The 20,060-nt window shown below is 38.6% G+C and overlaps 1 protein-coding gene across 6 annotated transcripts in view; it reads left to right on the forward strand.

The window, feature by feature from the left end:
• The window catches only part of SOCS6 (suppressor of cytokine signaling 6), a 43,493-nt gene that overhangs the window by 16,172 nt on the left and 7,261 nt on the right, over window positions 1-20,060 (forward strand). The window contains exon 1 of one of the 6 annotated variants that reach the window (XM_030926094.1): window positions 17,645-17,663. The exons of the other annotated variants lie outside the window; for them this stretch is intronic. The gene's annotated coding sequence lies outside the window, so the exon portion shown is untranslated. Of the gene's footprint in view, window positions 1-17,644; window positions 17,664-20,060 lie in introns of those variants that run through there. 6 annotated transcript variants of the gene reach the window in all.

Below are 20,060 nucleotides of genomic sequence, written 5' to 3' on the forward strand. Positions count from 1 at the left end.
AATTTTTTAAATAGAAGAGGCAAAGGTAAACTGATAAATTTGACTAAAATAAAGTGGAGAAACTTCTGATCCTCAGGTACTAGAAAAAGACTAAAAAGTCAAGATACAAGGTCAATGCAACGGTAAAGAAAAAAGAGAAAAGACACAGGATGATCTGTGTGAACTGATACAGAGTGATTTCTAGGGGTCTGAAGTTTACCTGCCCCGTGATACATTTTTTTGTTCTCTATATTTAGCCACACACTTTAATCATCACTTTGCCGCAATCGGGAGAAAAGAAAGACTTGATTTAAAAGCCAACCCGTCTTACATTTCCACCAGCAGTGTGTGAGGTTTCTGGTTGCTCTGCACCCCTGCCTTTGTCATGATATTGTCTTGATAGTGTTTGTGCAGTGGTATCTTTTTGTGGCTTTAATTTACATTTTGAATGACTAATACTATTAAGCACCTTTTCGTGTGCTTATTAGCCATTTGCGTGTTGTCTTTGGTCAAAGGTCTGTTCACATCTTTTGCTCATTTAAAAAATTAGGTTTTGCCGGGCGCGGTGGCTCAAGCCTGTAATCCCAGCACTTTGGGAGGCCGACACGGGCGGATCACGAGGTCAGGAGATCGAGACCATCCTGGCTAACACGGTGAAACCCCGTCTCTACTAAAAAATACAAAAAACTAGCCGGGCGAGGTGGCGGGCGTCTGTAGTCCCAGCTACTTGGGAGGCTGAGGCAGGAGAATGGCGTGAACCCGGGAGGCGGAGCTTGCAGTGAGCTGAGATCCGGCCACTGCACTCCAGCCTGGGCGACAGAGCGAGACTCCGTCTCAAAAAAAAAAAAAAAAAAATTAGGTTTTATTTATATCTTGGTATAATCTCTTGTCAGTTATGATACACAGATATTCTAACCTGTGGCTTAGAAGATATGATACAGGTATTTTCTTCTAGCCTGTGGCTTATCTTTCTTTTAGTGGTTTGTTTTGAAACACAAACATTTTAAATTTTAGTTATTAGATTTTAATGATGTCTAACTTAGCAGAGTTTTTCTCTTAAATGTTGTGCTTTTGGTATTGTGTCCAAGAACTCTGTGTCCAAACTAGGGTCACAAAGTGTTTTTTAAGAAGTTTTATAGTTTCAGGGCTGAGCGCAGTGGCTCATGCCTGTAATCCCAGCACTTTGGGAGGCCGAGGCGGGCGGATCAGAAGGTCAGGAGTTCGAGACCAGTCTGGCCAACATGGTGAAACTCAGTCTCTACTTAAAAAACACAAAAATTCACTGGGCATGGTGGCATGTGCCTGTAATCCTAGCTACTGGGGAGGCTGAGGCAGGAGAATTGCTTGAACGCGGGAGGCGGAGGTTGCAGTGAGCTGAGATCGCGCCACTGCACTCCAGCCTGAGTAACAGAGCTAAACTCCGTCTCAAAAAAACAAAAAAGTTTTATAGTTTTAGTTCATACATATAGGTATATGATCCATTTTGACTTAATTCTTACCTGTGGTGTGAGGGTTTACATTTTTGTTTTTAGTTATTCAGTTGTCCCAGCACCATTTGTCAAGAAGACTGTCCTCATTGACTTGTCTTGGGACTTTTCTTGAAAATCAATCGACTATCAATGTAAAGACTTATTTCCAGACTCCTTTATTCTCTGATGTGTATGCCGGTCTCTATGTCAGCAGCACACTGTCTTGATTCCTATAGTTTTATAAGCACTTTCGAAATCGGATAGTATAACTTTGTTCTTTTTCAAAATTGCATTTCAATATGAAATTTAGGAATGTTGTATCAATTAATATAAAAAAGAGCTTACTAAGCTTTTGATAGCAATTGTTTGAATCTGTAGATCAATTTTAGAAGAATTGCCATATTAATAATATTGAATCTTCCAGTTCAAAAACATGAAATCTCTAATTACTTAGAATCTCTACATTCTCTTAGCAGTGTTTTGTAGTTTTGACTGTATGAATCTTGTACTACATTTGTTAAATTTATTCCTCAGCAATTTTATATTTTGTGAACAGAATTGTTTTCTTAATGACTTTTGGTGTGCCAGTAGTTTTATTGTTGTAGGCTTGTAGGGTGTGTGTGTGTGTGTGTGTGTGTGTGTGTGTGTGTGTGATTTCCTTGGGTTTTTCTACGTATAAGATTTTGTCAGCTAGCCAGGCGTGGGGGCTTATGTCTGTAATCTCAGCACTTGGGGAGGCCAAGGCTGGAGGACTGCTTGAGCCCAGGAGTTCAAGACCAGCCTGGGAAACATAGGGAGACCCTGTCTCTATTAAAAGTTAGCTAAGTGTGGTGGCATGCATCTGTAGTCCAAGCTCCTTGGAAGGCTAAGGCAAGAGGATTGGTTGAGTTCAGGAGGTCGAGGCTGCAGTGAGCTGCGATCATGCCACTGCACTCCAGCCTGATGACAGACTGAGATCCTGTCACAAAAAAGCAGCAGAGGTGGACGGATCACAAGGTCAGGAGATTGAGACCATCCTGGCCAACATGGTGAAACCCTGTCTCTATTAAAAATGCAAAAAATTAGCTGGGTGTGGTGGCGCGCACTTGTAATCCCAGCTACTGGGGAGGCTGAGGCAGGAGAATCGCTTGAACCCGGGAGGCGGAGCTTGCAGTGAGCTGAGATCGGAGGCGGAGGTTGCAGTGAGCCGAGATCGCATCATTGCACTCCAGCCTGGTGACAGAGCGAGACGCCATCTCAAAAAAAAAAAAAAGGCAAAACTAAGATTGTATCAACTATGAATAAAGGTGGTTTTATTTCTTCCTTTCCAATTTGTATGCATTTCTTTTCTTGTTCCACTGGCTCAAACCTTCAGTACAGTGTTGAGTAGAGGGGGTGAGCGCAAATGTCATTGTCTTGCACCCAGTCTTAGTGGCAAAGTATTCAGCCCTTCACCATTAAGTGTGATGTTAGCTGTAGGTTTTTCATAGTTGCTCTTAATTAGTTTGAGCAAGTTGCTTCTATTCTTAGCTTATAAAAAGTTTTTATCTTCAATAGGTGTTGTCAGTGCCTTCCTGCAGCTGTTTGTTTTTTGGTTTTTTTTTTTTTTTTGAGATGGAGTCTTAACTGTCGCCCAGGCTGCAGTACAGTGGCACTATCTCTGCTCACTGCAGGCTCTGCCTCCTGGGTTCATGCCATTCTCCTGCCTCTGCCTCCCGAGTAGCTGGGACTACAGGCGCCCGGCTAATTTTTTGTATTTTTAGTAGAGACGGAGTTTCACCATGTTAGCCAGGATGGTCTTGATCTCCTGACCTCGTGAGCCACCACGCCCGGCCGCCTTTCTGCAACTATTAAGATGATCATGTGTGCTTTTTTCTTTCTTTGTTAGTATGCTATGGTGCATTAATTGGTTATTGATGTTAAACCAACCTGGATAAATCTCATTTGGTCAAAGTATATAATGCTTTTTTATATGTTGCTGAATTCAGTTTGCTGATAAGTTTTGGCCAAGCATGGTGGCTCACGCCTGTAATCCCAACACTTTGGGAGGTCTAGGCAGGAGGATTGTTGGAGGCCAGGAGTTTTAGACCAGCTTGGGCAACATAGGGAGACCCTGTCTTTACAAAAAATAAAAAAATTAGCCAGTTGTGCTGGTGCATGCCTGTGGTCCCAGTTATTTGGGAGGCCAAAATGGGAGGGTCACTTGAGCCTGGAAATGGAGGCTGCAGCGAGCCATGATTGCACCACTGCACTCCAGCCTGGTCAACAGAGTGAGACCCTATCTGTAAAAATAATAAAGAATTTTTGTATCAGTGTTCATGATGGATATTGATTTTTAGTTTTCTTGTGATGTCTTTGGCTTTGGTATCAGGGTAATACTGGCCTCACAGAATGGCTTGTGAAGTGTTCTTTTCTCTATTAGCTGAAGGAGTTTGTGAAGATTTGTATTAATTGTTTTAATCTTCAGTGGAATTTACCAGTGAAGCCACCTGAGCCTGACCTTTCTTTATAGGAAGGTTTTTAATTATCAATTCATTCTTTTTTTGTTTGTTTTTTGTTTTTGTTTTTGTTTTTTTTTTGAGACCGAGTCTCGCTCTGTCGCCCAGGCTGGAGTGCAGTGGCCGGATCTCGGCTCACTGCAAGCTCCGCCTCCCGGGTTCACGCCATTCTCCTAACTCAGCCTCCGAGTAGCTGGGACTACAGGCGCGCACCATCACGCCCGGCTAGTTTTTTGTATTTTTAGTAGAGACGGGGTTTCACCGTGTTAGCCAGGATGGTCTCCATCTCCTGACCTCGTGATCCGCCCTCCTCTGCCTCCCAAGGTACTGGGATTACAGGCGTGAACCACCGTGCCCGGCTGTCAATTCATTCTTTACTCATTATGAATCTATTTAGATTCTGTGTTTCTTTTTGAGTCAGATTTGGTAATTTGTGTCTTTCTAGGATTTTGTCCATTTTCTCTTAAGTTTTCTAATTTGTTGGTAAAAGGTGGTTTATAATATTCCCATATAATCCTTTAAATTTCCGTAGGTTTGATAGCGATAGCCTCTCTTTCATTTCTGATTTTGCTAATTTATGTCTTCTCTCTTAATTTCTTTGTCAGTCTAGCCTAAAGCTTTGTGTGTTTTGTATCTTTTCAAATGACTCACTTTTGTTTTTGTTTATTCCCTGTTGTTTTTCTGTGTTCTATTTTATTAATTTCTACTCTAACATTTACTATTTTATTCTGCTTTCATTGGGTTTAGTTCTTTTCTAATTTCTTAAGGGTGAAAGCTTAGGTTATTGATTCGAGACCTTTTCTGATATAGGCATTGAATGCTGTACATTTTTTTCTAAGCACTGCTTTAGCCACATCCCATAAATTTGTGTGTGTTTTGTTTTCATTCTGTTCAAAATATTTTTTAACTTTTTCTTCTGATTTTTAGTCTTTGGCCCACTGGTTATTTAGAAGTGTTTTGTTTCATTTAGAAATACTTGGTGTTTCTCTGGATTTATTTCTGTTGTAGATATATAATTAATTTACTTTCGTTGTGGTCAGAGAACATGCTTGGTGTAATTATAGTATCAGTCTTTTCACATTTATTGAGGCTTTTTGAGACAGTCTTGCTCTGTCCCCCAGACTGGAGTGCAGTGGTGTAATCATGGACAAGGTGCAGCCCCAACGCTCCTGGGCTCAAGTGATCCTCCTGCCCCAGCTTCCCATGTAGCTGGGGCTACAGGCATGTGCCACCGTACCTGGCTAATGTGTTTTTAAATTTTTTGCAGCGACTAGGTCTCACTATGCTGCCCAGGCTGGTCTTGAATTCCTGGGCTCATGTGATCCTCCCACCTTTGCCTCCCAAAATTCTGGGATTACAGGTGTGAGCCACCACACCTGGCTATTGAGGCTTATTTTGGTGTATCCTGAAAAATGAAGCCTTGAAAAAATATTAGTTAGGTCGAGTTAGTTGATAGTGTTGAAGCATTATATATCTTGCTATTTCATCTTTATTTGTTCCATCATTTGTGAAATTGGCTTTTTGAAATCTTCAAGTATTATTGTTGAATTGTCCGTGTCTCCTTTCAATTCTCTCAGGCTTTGCTTGATGTATTTTGGGGTTTTATTAAGTGCATATGTGTTTATAATTGCTGTGTCTTCATTATGTATTGACCCTTTTATCATTTTGAAATGTCCCTTTTTGCCCCTAATAATACTTAAAGTCTATTTTGTCTGATATTAATATAGCTATTGTAGCTCTCATGATTATTATTTACATGGAAACTTTTTCCTGTCCTTTTTAAGCGGTTTGCGTCTTTCTGTGTTAGGGGAGCCTGTTGTAGCCAGCACATAGTTGTTCCTTTTTTCAAAAAGATTTAGTCTGACAATTTCTACTTTTTGAGTAGAGTGACATCAGCAAACTTTTTCTGTGAGGGTCAGATTGTAAATGTGTTAGGCTTTGCATGCTTTATGACCCCTTAACAATGCAGCTTTATGGCTGCAGTGAGAAAGCAGCCATAAAAGATACGTAACAAAGTAGGAGTGGCTTTATTCCAAGCTTTTATTTATGAACATTGAAATTCAAATTTCATGTAATTTTTGTGTGTCACTTTTGTTTTTTTATCATTAAATAATAAAAAAACAATTTTATAGCTTATGAAATACACAGAAAGGATGATGCGCTGAATTATGCCTGTGAACTAAAGTTTGCTGACTCCTGGAGTAAGGGTGTATTAGTCCACTCACACTTAATGTGATTACTGATTCCATTGGATTTATGTTCGTCATTTTGCTATTCTTTTTAAATTTTGTTTTTGTTTATTTTTTCCTCTGTTACTGCATTATTTTGTGTTAAGTGCATATTTTTTGGTGTGCCAATTTAATTCCTTTGTTGACATTTTATTTTTTAAATAATATTGTCTAAGTGATTTTATTCGTGGTTTCTCCACAAATCACTCCATGTATCTTTGCTTATCACAATGTATTTCAAAATAATGCTACCTTAATACTGATAAAATACAGACACTTGGCTTCATGTCTCCTTTTCCTCCCCTGACTTTATGCCATTATTTTAATTTTTGAGACAGAGTCTTGCTCTGTTGCCGAGGCTGGAGTGCAGTGGCGTGATCTTGGCTCACTGCAACTTCCACCTTCCAGGTTCAAGCGATTCTCCTACCTCAGCCTCTCGAGTAGGTGGGATTACAGGCATGCACTACCACGCCAGTCTAATTGTTTTGTATTTTTAGTAGAGACAGGATTTCACCATGTTGGCCAGGCTGGTCTCGAACTCCTGACCTCAAGTAATCTGCCTGCCTCAGCCTCCCAGAATGTTGGGATTACAGGCGTGAGCCACCATGCCCAGCCTGTGCTATTATTTATGTAAATTACTATATGTTGTATGTTATAACCTCAACGGTACTGTTAACCATTATTAACCTATACAATCTCATGGCCTTTGAAGAAGAGAAGAAATGAAAAAAATGTATTTATAGTATTTAATTTTTTTTTTTTTTTTGAGACGGAGTCTCGCTCTGTCACCCAGGCTGGAGTGCAGTGGCCAGGATCTCAGCTCACTGCAAGCTCCGCCTCCCGGGTTTACGCCATTCTCCTGCCTCAGCCTCCTGAGTAGCTGGAACTACAGGCGCCTGCCACCTCACCCGGCTAGTTTTTTGTATTTTTTTTAGTAGAGACGGGGTTTCACCGTGTTAGCCAGGATGGTCTCGATCTCCTGACCTCGTGATCCGCCCGTGTCGGCCTCCCAAAGTGCTGGGATTACAGGCTTGAGCCACTGCACCTGGCCTATAGTATTTTAAATTAACCTACATACTTATCATTTCCAGTCATCATCAAATGTGATGAATTCAAAGCACTGAATGGTTGCTATTGACAGTTTAGTCCAGCTTCATAGTTACATTTAGGGAAGGAGATTTATTGGCCTCCTCGTTCCTTTTTTTAAAATATAGTTTTTATAAATGATTTTTTTTTTTTTTTTTGAGACAGGGTCTCACTCTGTTGCCCAGGCTGGAGTGCAGTGGTGCAGTCACAGCTCACTGCAGACTTGACCTTCCTTCCCAGGCTCAGGTGATCCTCCCACCTCAGCCTCCTTAGTAGCTGGGACTGCAGGTATTTGCCACCATGCCTGGCTGAGTTTTTGTGGGTTTTTTTTTTTTTTTTTTTTTTCAGAGACAGGGTCTTCCTATGTTGCCCAGGCTGGTCTTGAACTCCTGGGCTCAAGCAGTCTGTGCACTGTCCCCATTTTCACATGAGGAGACTGAGACATGGATGTCCAGGGTCATTAGGAAATAGTAGTTGCGACATGGACTCTCCTCTCCTGTCTGTGCTCTTAATCATGAGGTTCTGTGTTGCCATGCCTGATGTTAAGTGAGTGCGCATTCAAGTAAAGTGGCAGTTTCTGAATTACGCACCAAGGGTTCAGCACTTGTATCCATTACTTGGTAACTTCTTTTGTGACTTTGGGCAAATTATTAAACTAAGTTTGCTCTTCTATAAAACGGAGATAAAAATAGTGTCTTCCAAGTAGAGCTCTTGTGAGGATTCAAGAAGATAAACATAACATTTGCGCGTGCATAATCTCCAAGTGAGTGGTGGTTGGAGCAGCAGCAGAGGTAGCAGCCTTAGTGATAGGAAGGCTTCCCTCATTCCTCGTGGTCTGAGTTAGGTGTGGCTCTGAGTGCTGATGGCGTTCTGAAATGTGTTTCTCTTAGAGCACTTCCGACAGTCTCCTGCAGATGTCCACCAATGTATTCTACACTAGAATCTAAGATCCTATAAGGTAATGAGTTCATCTTTCATCCTTGTGTTTTTGCTATTGCTTGAAGAGGGAAGCAAAAGGCTGAAATGAGGTACTTGGAATGAGGCAAGGCACGAGGGTAATACTTTGCTTCATGAAATTAAAACTTTAGGAAGAATTGGAACAGTTTGAGAAGGCTTATGGGAGATGGATTAAGGAAAGTTGTTTATACCTTTGGCCCTGAGAGCATCAAGGTCCTGCTTTTCATAATACCAGGTGACTGAAACACAGAGATAGGGTGTTTTACTTAGAGTGCCTTATTTTACCTTAAATTGTACCTGAACACTTTATGGGGTGGAGTGGTTGTTTTATAGTAATGTAAAATCTGCTTGACAGTTACAGAAAACTCTAATATGGAAAATAAAAGTCAACTGAGCCTCCTTATCCCTTTTCCTGTTCACTAGAGATGTAATCACTGTTACTTGTATATTCTTTGAAACATTTGCTATGCACTTTTAGGCGTATAAACATATATACAAATGAGATAATCTTTGCGTTTAGTTTTATAGCTTGATTCTTTCCCCAGCACTGTGTCGTGAACATCTTGCTTTATCTCTATAACGTTGCATTGTATTGATTATCATTTATTATACTAGTCTAATGATTTTTTTTATTTATAGTTGCTTCCTGACATTTAGGTTCCATATTTTTGCCAAAATGAATTATGTAGTAAATGTTTCGTGTAGAGAAGTGAGCTCTAAAATCAGTTGTGTGATTTTAGGCAAGTTCCTTAACCTCTCTGTATCTCAGCTTCCCCATCTATACATTGAGAATGTTAGTACTTCTACTTTTACTAGCTGCAGACATCTGTATAGCCTAGTATGAGCCAGGCATTGTTTTAAAAAATCACATATATTAATGCATTTAAACCTCACAACTAGCCTGAGTGATGGATACTGGTATTTCTAAGATGATTCCATGGTGGAGAGAGAATACAGTACGTGAACTTATGCAGTCTGGTTCCACAGTGGATAGTACCAAACGTACGGGGTTATAACAAAGACTTAGCACATAGTAGGCCAATATGTGGTCTGTATTTACCAATATTAGGTCAGTGATCAAGTAATGTTTGCTTTCTTTTTTCAGTTAATGCAATAAGGAACATTGTTGTCCATATGTCTTTGTTTTTGGCATGAGTATATGTCCAAAGGACAAATCACTAGTAGCCTCATTCCTTGGTTAGGTGTATATCAGTTTAAATTTTTGGTAAATGTTTTCAAATAATCTTTTACAAAGTTGTAATTGACTTCAGTCATGAGTTATGAGTACCAAGTTCAGGATGCCTTTCCCAACATTGTTAATAGTTTAAGGTTTTCAGACTCAGATGAAGAGTTATCTTGTTTTGGTTTGAATTTCCTTTTCAATGAATTTTAAAAATTGAGATATAATTTGCATACAGTGAAATCACCTTTTTTAGTTGCATTTTGTTGAGTTTTGACAAATGCATGCAGTCATATAAACACCACCACAATCAAGAAATAGAACAATTCCCATTACCCCAAAATTCTTTAGATTTTTTTTTTTTTTTTTTTTTTTTTGAGATGGAGTCTTGCTCTGTTACCTAGGCTGGAGGGCAATGGCGTGATATTGGCTCACTGCAACCTCTGCCTCCTGGGTTCAAGCAATTCTCCTACCTCAGCCTCCTGAGTAGCTGGGATTACAGGCAAGTGCCACGCACCACCATGCCTGGCTAATTTTTGTATTCTTAATAGAGACAGGCTTTCACCATGTTGGCCAGACTGGTCTCGAACTCTTGACCTCGTGATCCGCCTGCCTCGGCCTCCCAAAGTGCTGGGATTACAGAGGTGAGCCACTGCGTCCGGCCCATGGATTTTTTAATGATGAATGAATTGAGAATATTTTAGGGTATTGATTGGCCACTTGAATTTGTGTTCTCCCTCTTGCTTTCATAATTTCTTTTTTATTCTTGCCTTTCTTCTTCCTTTCCATCATTCTTTTTGTGTGATGTTTGTTTCTATGCTTTGCCTGTTTGCTTTTAGAATTGTTAGACTTTCTCTTACTGATTTCTAACAGCACAGTTTATGTTACAAAATTAACCCTTTGTCATATATGTTTGCAGTTTTTCTCTGTTTTTTGCTTTATGTCATTTTTTGGTTATCAAGAAATTTATACATTTTGCACTGTCAGCTTTATTCATCTTTTATGGATTCAAGGTTTTATGTTATGTATTATAAGGCCTTCTGCAGTGCAAGGCGTTTAAAAAATTTTTTCTCCAACTTTTATATTTTAAAAATATAAATATTTATATATTTGATCTTTCTGGAATTAATTTTGAGATAGGAAATTAAGTAAGAGCCCTGCTAGACCCACTAGTCCCAAAAGTTTCTCCCACCTGCTCATCATCGCTCATTGATAGTTCACCTTTCCCTGGTGGTCTTCAGATGTCTTCTCAATGACATACTCTTCCCATATGTCTCTTGGTCTATTTCTTGACTTTCTTTTTTTTTTTTTTTTTTTTTTTTTTTGAGACGGAGTCTCGCTCTGTCACCCAGGCTGGAGTGCTGTGGCCGGATCTCAGCTCACTGCAAGCTCCGCCTCCCAGGTTCACACCATTCTCCTGCCTCAGCCTCCCGAGTAGCTGGGACTACAGGCGCCGCCATGTCGCCCGGCTAGTTTTTTGTAGTTTTTAGTAGAGACGGGGTTTCACCGGGTTAGCCAGGATGGTCTCGATCTCCTGACCTCGTGATCCGCCCGTCTCGGCCTCCCAAAGTGCTGGGATTACAGGCTTGAGCCACCGCGCCCCGCCTATTTCTTGACTTTCTATTCTGTCTTTCCCCTTTTCCAGTGTTAAGCTGTTGTCACATGTTTTAATATCTCAGGTAGCTCATCCTCCTTCAATTAGTCTTTTAGAATTGTTCTCTTTTTGTTGTTTGCATAACAAAGTTAACTTCACTGTCATTTTGTTGACTTTCTTGAAAAAGCATTATTGGTGTTTTCTTGGGATCTCGAGTCAATATTTTGAGAGGATTGAATTGTTTTACCTAAGAACAAGATGTGTCTATGTGTATTTGATCTATTATGATTCTCTACGGAGTTTTAAAGTGTTTCATGTAGTTGTACATTTCCTATTCACTTTTTTTGAAGCTGTTATAAATAGGATCTAGTCTTTTGTTATGTTTTCTTATCTGCTTCTTAAAATGATAGAATCTACAAAAATTAGCCGGGTGTGGTGGCACGCACCTGTAATCCCAGCTACTCGGGAGGCTGAGGCAGGAGAATCGCTTGGACCCAGGAGGCAGAGGTTGCAGTGGGCCGAGATGACGCCACTGCACTCCAGCCTGGGGTCAGAGCGAGACCCCATCTCAAAACTAAAAATAAAAAAGTCATAGAATTACTACTGATTTTTACGTATGAATTTTGTAATTGGTCACTTGACTGTTTTCCCCAATACAGTCATGCCCTGCAAAATGACAGTTTAGTCTATGATGAATTGAGTGTGTAATATGGTCCTATAAGATTATAATACCATATTTTTACTCTACCTTTTCTTTCTTTAGATATGTTTAGATACACAAATACTTACCATTGTGTTACATTGCCTACAATATTTAGAACAGTAACGTGCTTTACAGGTTTGTGGCCTAGAAGCAATAGGCTATACCATAAAGCCTAGGTAAGCTATACAATCACAATTTGTGTAAATCCACGCTATGTGTGCACAATGACAAAATCACCTAACATACCCCTGTTGTTCAGCGGCATCTATTGAATTTTCAGGTGTTTAATCATTTCATAAGGATGATTTTGTCTTCTCCTTTCCAATATTTATTTTTATTTCTTGTCTAATTCATTGGCTAAGATGTTGGAAAAATGCTAATTAATAATATTGATAATTGATGTCCTTGTTGCTGGCTTTCAGCATTTCTTCATTACAGCTCTGATGTTTTGTGTGTGTGTGTGTGTGTGTATGTATATATGTGTGTGTATATATATATAACATTAAATGTCCATCTGTTTCTGTTTTGCAGTGGGTTTGGGTGTCAGGAATTGATGTTTAATATTTTTTCAGATCCTTTTTGTGACTCGTAGCTATGATCATATTATTTTACTCCTTTTATCTAAAGTAGTATATATTAATAAACTTCCATATTAGAGCCACGGTAGCAATCCCTGCATATACCTTATCTAGTTGAATTGCTTTTCCCCTACCACTTCCAACGTTTGCTGGTATTTAAGGTTTGTACTTCAGTGTTCCTAAGTGAGATCAGTTTTGATTTTTTTTTTTTTTTTTTTGGTCATCTTTGTCAAATTTTGGTATCAGTATGCTTTTGACCTCAGAAATAAATTTGGGAGCTTTGTGTTTTCTCTGTGCTCTGAAGTGGTGTTGTGAATTTTGGACCTGTCTTCATTGTCCTTCCCTTTCTTCTCCTGAAGGAAAAAGAGCCATGGTGGCTCCTTGATCACTTTCTCAGTTTCTTTGACAATTGTTAGCTTCTTTTGGATTCCTATGTCTTCTGCTGCAAAGTTTGATGATATATATTTTGCTATAAAATTACCCTTTTCATCTGAGTTTCAAATTAATTTTCATAGAATTTTCAAAGTAATTTTACACATTTTGATTCCTCACGAATGTGTGGTTATTGCTCTATTTCTAATGTTGTATAAGCACATTTCCCTTTCTTGGTTATGCCAGCTAGTTGTTTACCAATTGAGTTTTCTCTTGTATAATCAAAGAATCGAATCTTGTAATGTTTAATGCTGTTTCTTTTTATTTTCTAATTCATTAATGTGTGCTTTTATCGTTATTTTTTCTGATTTTTCTTTTGCTGGCTGGGGGTTTATAATTACTGACTTCTTGAATGGAATGCATAATTTGTTTCTCTTAATTCCTTACCATGTAGTTTTGTAAATGTTTAAATCTTTGAATTTTCTGTGGACCCGGTTTTAGGGTCTTGCAGAATCACATGGATTTTGATATGTAGCTTTTTTTTTTTTTTTTTTTTTGAGATGGAGTTTCGCTCTTGTTGCCCAGGCACTGCAACCTCCGTCTTCTGGGTTTAAGCGATTCTCTTGCCTCAGCCTCTTGAGTAGCTTGGATTACAGGCACCTGACAACTCCCAGCTAATTTTTGTATTTTTAGTAGAGACAGGGTTTCAGCATGTTGGCCAGGCTGGTCTTGAACTCCTAACCTCAAGTGATCTGCCTGCCTCAACCTCCCAAAGTGTTGGAATTACAGGCATGAGCCACCTCGCCCGGCTGATATGTGGTGTTTTCATTTTGTTCATATACCATTTTTGTTCACTTTGAGATTTTGTCTCTGACTTGAGTTATTTAAAGATGTTTGATTTTAATTTAATTTACTTAGTTTTGTTTTTTTTTTTTTGCTTGTCCTATTTACTTTTATTAATGCCTTGTGGTTAATTAAGGAGATCTCTCGGACTTTTAAAATTTATGAAGGCTTTAATTGGAGCCTTTAGTAACTGTTGCCTAAGTTCTTGAAAAGGAGATGTGTTCTCATTTTTTAGGGTATAGAATCCCATATGTCTAAAAGATAAATTAATTTTGTAATTTAAATTTGCTATATTCTTCATTTTTGTTTACTTCATTTTCCTGGGCTGAAAGAGACATTTTAATGCTGTTCCATTTTATGTTCAAAAATTTTTGGCAGATTTTTTCTTCATTGTATTATGGCTTATGCTTTTCATAATGTGCCCCTTTTCATTGTGTTTGACCAGTTTTTCTTGAATGCAGTGCCATCTTGTTACTCTAGCTTCCCCATTGCTAGCCTATGCCTTTTTCCATTCTTTTCTGTAAGAGGACTATTTTTCTTTTTCAAAATTTTTCAGAATTGGTGTTTGTCAGTTAATTGAAAAACTTCACTAAACTAGGGACTCGTGTACTTTAAACATTTTATTTTAAATTAAAACAAGTAAATACACTCTCATTAATTTCTAAATGTAGGACCAATGTGTTTTCTTTAAACATCTATTGCCTGAAGTCTGTATCAGCCTAAATGATACAATCTGTATCGTTATGTAATGTGTCTAGGATTTCTAGTTTAGTACTTCTTTTAAGTGTTAGAATTAGAAGTTTAATTGCCTTTGCAAAACAATTTTTGTACAAAGGCCCAGTTATTTTTTTCAAGGTAGCATAATGGAATTTATTTTTTATAATGTATTTTTTGTTTCAATAAGTTTTGGGGGAACAGGTGGTTTTTGGTTACATGGATAAGTTCTTTAGTGGTGATTTCTGAGATTTGGGTACACCCATCACCTGAGTAGTGTACATTGTACCTAATGTGTAGTCTTTTATCCTTCACCTCCCTCCCACCCTTTCCCCTGAGTCTGCAAAGTCCATGGTATCATTCTTATGCCTTTGCATCCTCATAACTTAGCTCGCACTTGTGAGAACATACAACGTTTGATTTTCCATTCCAGAGTTAGTTACTTCACTTAGAATAATGCTCTCCAGTTCCATCCGGGTCGCTGTGAATGCCATTCTTTCGTTCCTTTTTATAGCTGAGTGGTATTACACACACACACACACACACCCCACATTTTCTTTATCCACTCATTGGTTGATGGACGTTGGGTTGGCTCCATATTTTTGCAATTGTGAGTTGTGCTGCTATGTGTGTGCAAGTGTCTTTTTCATATAATTTTTTTTCCCCTCTGGGTAGATACCTAGCAGTGGGATTGCTGGATCAAATAGGAGATCTACATTCAGTTCTTTACGGAATTTCCACACTGTTTTCCATAGTGGTTCTAGTTTATATTCCCACTAACAGTGTACAAGTGTTCCCTTTTTACCACATTCTTTTTTTTTGTTTGTTTGTTTGTTTTTTGAGACAAGACCCTACTCTGTTGCCCAGGTTGGTGTGTGGGTGTGCATGGTGTGATCTTGGCTCACTGCAACCTCTGCCTCTGGGTTCAAGCAATCCTCCCACCTCAGCCTCCTGAGTAGCTGCGACTGCAAGCACGCACCATCACGACCCACTAAGTTTTGTAATTTTTGGTAGAGACGGAGTTTCACCATGTTGGCCGGACTGGCCCTCAAATGCCTGACCTCAAAGTGATCCACCTGCCTCAACATCCCAAAGTGCTGGGATAACAGGTGTGAGCTACTGTACCTGGCCTATTATTTATTATAGACATAGTTTTTTTTTTTTTTTTTAAAGGAATGTTTCCCTAGTCTTTTTGCCTGTACCTGATTCTGCAGAAAACATTTTTAGCCACTCGCATTTATTATTTCTAAATCAATTAGCACTATTTTTATATAAATAATTTTCAAAAATATACTTATTTGTTCATATGTTTAAATTGCATAATGAATTTAAATACAAAAAAAAAGTTTGCGTCTGAGTATCAGCCATGCCCAGGATCTGTCTTTGGTATTGGAGATATAGCAGTGACCACTACTGAAAACATTCCTGATCTCAAGTAGAACACACTTAGTACAACTAGCTGGTAGCATAAGAAAATCACAGGCACAGTGAAGAAGAGAATAGTTGGAAAGAATGGAAATACTGGAGAGATTTTATGATATTTTGAAACTTTCTGAGATAATTTGTTTTAGTGTGTCCTTTCCATATATAACATATGATTTTTTTTTTTTTTTTTTTTTTTTTAGTCAGATCTTAAAATGCTTTTCTTCTAGGCTGGGCGCGGTGGCTCACGCCTGTAATCCCAGCACTTAGGGAGGCTGAGGCGGGTGGATCATGAGGTCAGGAGTTTGAGACCAGCCTGGCCAACATGGTGAAACCCTGTCTCTACTAAAAATATAATAATTAGCCGGGTGTGGTGGTGGGTGCCTATCATCCCAGCTACTCATAAGGCTGAGGCAGGAGAATCACTTGAAACCAAGAGACGGAGGTTGCAATGAGCTGAGATCGTGCTATTTCGTGCCATTGCACTCCAGCCTGGGCGACAAGAGTAAGATTCCATCTCACAAAAAAAAAAAGAAAGAAAGAAAAAGGAAAAAAAAAGTCTAATACTTGGATTTACTCCATTTATATGTATTGGTATAACAAACATTTTGGAGCCTACATCTTATATTTCATGTTATATTTGTATTGTAATTCTTTTTTATTATATGGTCTGTTCCATTCTTCCTTTTTCTGTTCTCCCTTTCTGGGAAGACTTTGGTATCTCTTATTTTTCCTTTTTTTCCTAAGGGAATGGCAAGTAGGGTTCCCACAGGTTCAGGAGCAGTGGAGTAGAATCGAAGAAACTGAGATGAAGGTGCATGAACCATGCAGGTTCAGAAATTGACAGTGCAACTTAGGGTGTAGAGAGATATTTACAACGCTATTAACTTTTTATGTGGACTCTTTGCTTTATGTTAAAGTCTTTACTCTTTTAAATTGCCTTCGCAGATAATTTAAGCCTGTGGCTCTGGTCTGTGGATCCTCTTTCATCATAATGCTGAAACATCATTTGCCTTTTTCACTGATGGGACAGAAAACAATGATGGATAAAACTGATGATGCCTCACCATAAGTCAAGGCAGTGGTACCAAACTGTAATAGTAAATGTAATCATAGTCATATGTTTTTTACTTTAGTAAGAACCAAGCACTTTAGTTAAAAAAAAAAATTGGTTATACTTATGGATGCCATTAATGAAGCTATAAAAACTATTAATTTTATGAAATCTTTACCCTGAGCATACATCTTTCTAAAATCCTTTTTATGAAATGTGAATATTTCAAAGACACTTTCCAGTACGTGCTGAGGAAGGGTGTCTCCAGGGGAAGCGCTTGTTGTTTGAATTGCTGGCTACACTAGCTAACTAGCTCCTTTTTTTGTGAAATAACCACTTTTACTAAAAACAACAATCGATAGACACACATGATTAAAATATTTTCCCATAAATGATCAACATGAGTCTGTCACTTCAATAAAAACACATGACAGTATTGTTGCCAGTGATAAAATTCAAAGTTTCTTTTTTTTTTTTTTGAGATGGAGTCACGCTCTGTTGCCCAGGCTGGAGTGCAGTGGTGTGATCTCGGCTCACTGCAGCCTCTGCTTCCTGGGCTCAAGTGATTCTCCTTCAGCCTCCCGAGTAGCTGGGATTACAGGCGTGAGCCATAACGCCTGGCTAATTTTTGTATTTTTGGTAGAGACGGGGTTTCACCATGTTGGTCAGGCTGGTTTTGACCTCCTGACCTCAAGTTACCCTCCCAGAGTGCTGGCATTATAGGTACGACCAATGGGTTTGAATGTTATAGAGTAAAAAATTTCATGTTATGGTTTCAGATTTTACAGGGCAATTTAACATTAAGAAACTGTCATTCATTGAGCTTTGATATAGTATCAAAGAAAGATATCCATAGTTATATGAAAAGGTTATTAAATAAAATATATTTTTCCTTTTTCCAACTATGTATCTGGAGGAGGCTGAATTTTCTTCTTACAGGTAGTCCCTCATGCACAGTTTAATTACCCACGGTCGATAGTCATCTGAAGACAGCTAAGTGCACTACAGTAAGATATTTTGTGAGAGAGTCCACATTCTCATAGCTTTTATTACAATATGTTGCTATAATTGTTCAATTTTATTATTACTTATAGTTGTTAATCTCTTACTTTACCTAACGTACAAATTAAACTTTATCATAGGTATGTGTGTATAGGAAAAAAGCAAAGTATACTTTATATAGGGTCTGTACTGTCTGTGGTTTCAGGAAGCCACAGGGGATCTTGGGATGTATCCCCTGCAGATAAGAGAGGGCTACTGTTCTGTGACAGATTCAGTGCAGAAGCAGACATGAGAGTCTGGCTGTCTTCCTTTAAGTCAGGCAGAAGAGATTTACAGTAATGTCATGTGGTGCCACTTTCACTGATTTTTATTATTCATGAAAATGTTATTTATGTTAACAAGTAAAGAGTATATTGTCATTTTAAAATACATATAAAATTAGGCTGGGCACAGTGGCTCACACTGTAATCCCAGCACTTTGGGAAGCAGAGGTAGGAGGATTGCTTGAGGCCAGGAGTTCAAGACCAGCCCAGGCAACACAGACCTCATCTCTACAAAAAGTAGACAAAATTAGACCTCATCTCTTCAAAAAGTAGACAACATTAGCCAGGCATGGTGGCGCGTGCCTATAGTACCAACTACTCGGAAGGCTGAGGTGGGAGGATCTCTTGAACCCAGCAGGTTGAGGCTGCAGTGAGCCGAGATCATACCACTGCACTCTAGCCTGGTCAACACAGCAAGACTCTGATTCTGTGTCTTCAATAAATAAATAACAGATTTTTCTCAGGATTTTCTTTTCTTTTCTTTTCTTTTCTTTTCTTTTTTTTTTTTTTTTTTTTGAGACAGTTTTCACTCTTGTTGCCCAGGCTGGAGTGTAGTGGCGCAATATCAGCTCACTGCAACCTCTGCCTCCCAGTCTCAAGCAATTCTCCTGCCTCAGCCTCCTGAGTAGCTGGGATTACAGGCACACGCCACCATGCCTGGCTAATTTAGTTTTTTCTTTTTTTTGTATTTTTAGTAGAGATGGAGTGCACCATGTTGGCCAGGCTGGTCTCGAACTCCTGACCTCAGGTGATCCGCCTTGGCCTCCCAGAGTGGGATTACAGACGTGAGCCACCGTGCCTGGTCTCTCAGTTTTATTTTCTAGTAGGGTACATTTCAATAGACACAACCCACATAAACAATGCTTCTTCCTGTCTTCCAATAATTTATTTGTAAGAGAATAAAGGGGTTCTGAGACCAGAATGTTTGAGAACTACTGATGTAAGCAGTAGAATGACAGGTAGGACAGTTTGGTGTAGAGAAAGAATGTGAGCTTTGCAAATAAATAGCCAGGTTCAGATTCTGGATCTGCTGTTTCTAGTAGCAAATTGTTTAACTTTGTTGGGCAAATTCCAATCTCTCTGATAACCAGTTTCCTCATTTTATAAAATGGGGATAATAAAGCTGTTTTGTTTATTGAAGGTTAATTAGTTGTTTGATCTTTTTAATTTTTTCATTATGTGTTATGATGACTGACAGACATGACTACCTCAAGTCATTTCTTTTAGAAGAAGTTGAAATTATTTGAAGAAGTTATCCTTTACCCATATGGATAAAGTATTTAAATGTGTAAAGTTTTTTCCCTTGAAACTTTATATACATTTTCAAGTATATGTGTAAACTTAAAATTTTACAATTAGAAAAGCAGTAAAACTAATTCAGAACATTTACTTAGGCATGAGACAGATGGTAATCCTGTAAAAAGATGGCATGTATTTTTGGATGTGCAAACAGAAAAACAGATACTCTTAAAAATTTTAGAGTAATCTTCGCCTAGAATATGAAGGGAAGAGATAAAAGACCATATGGCCTAATAGAACTTTTATAGTTTGTAATGTGTCTAGGATTGCATTTTATTTCTTTAATATTAGTATTGATTAATAGCTTACAAATATGGATTGGTGGTTGAAAAAGGAATAATTTTCGAGTAGGTAATTGCCAGGTACTTTTACCGTGGTTGCTAGTCTCTCGTGTTTTGAGGTATGGGCGTGATAGTGGGAAGCAGAACTATTTGAATCTCACATTTAGTAGGGTTAATCAGTTACTGATTCTGGCAGTTATAATATTTCATTATGCTTGGGTAGAAGACATGCTACTAAGACACTGAGTTCACCTAATATACAACTTCATTTACTATTCAAAAGTAACTGGTGCTTCAAATATTTTAAGTTTTTTATTTTTTACAACTTACTCGGAAATGTAGTACACTGACAGTAGACTTTTAAAAATTGGTTCTTCCTTTTTGGGGACATGGTATTACTGATCCCCTGATAGGTTGTCTGAACTGAATGGTTTTTAGTAAGGATGATTCCATCTGCACACCACCCAAATCCTACCTGTAACTAAAAGGAGACAATTGT

This window comes from Rhinopithecus roxellana, chromosome 21 (assembly GCF_007565055.1).
Source record: "Rhinopithecus roxellana isolate Shanxi Qingling chromosome 21, ASM756505v1, whole genome shotgun sequence".
Classification (NCBI taxonomy): domain Eukaryota; kingdom Metazoa; phylum Chordata; class Mammalia; order Primates; family Cercopithecidae; genus Rhinopithecus; species Rhinopithecus roxellana.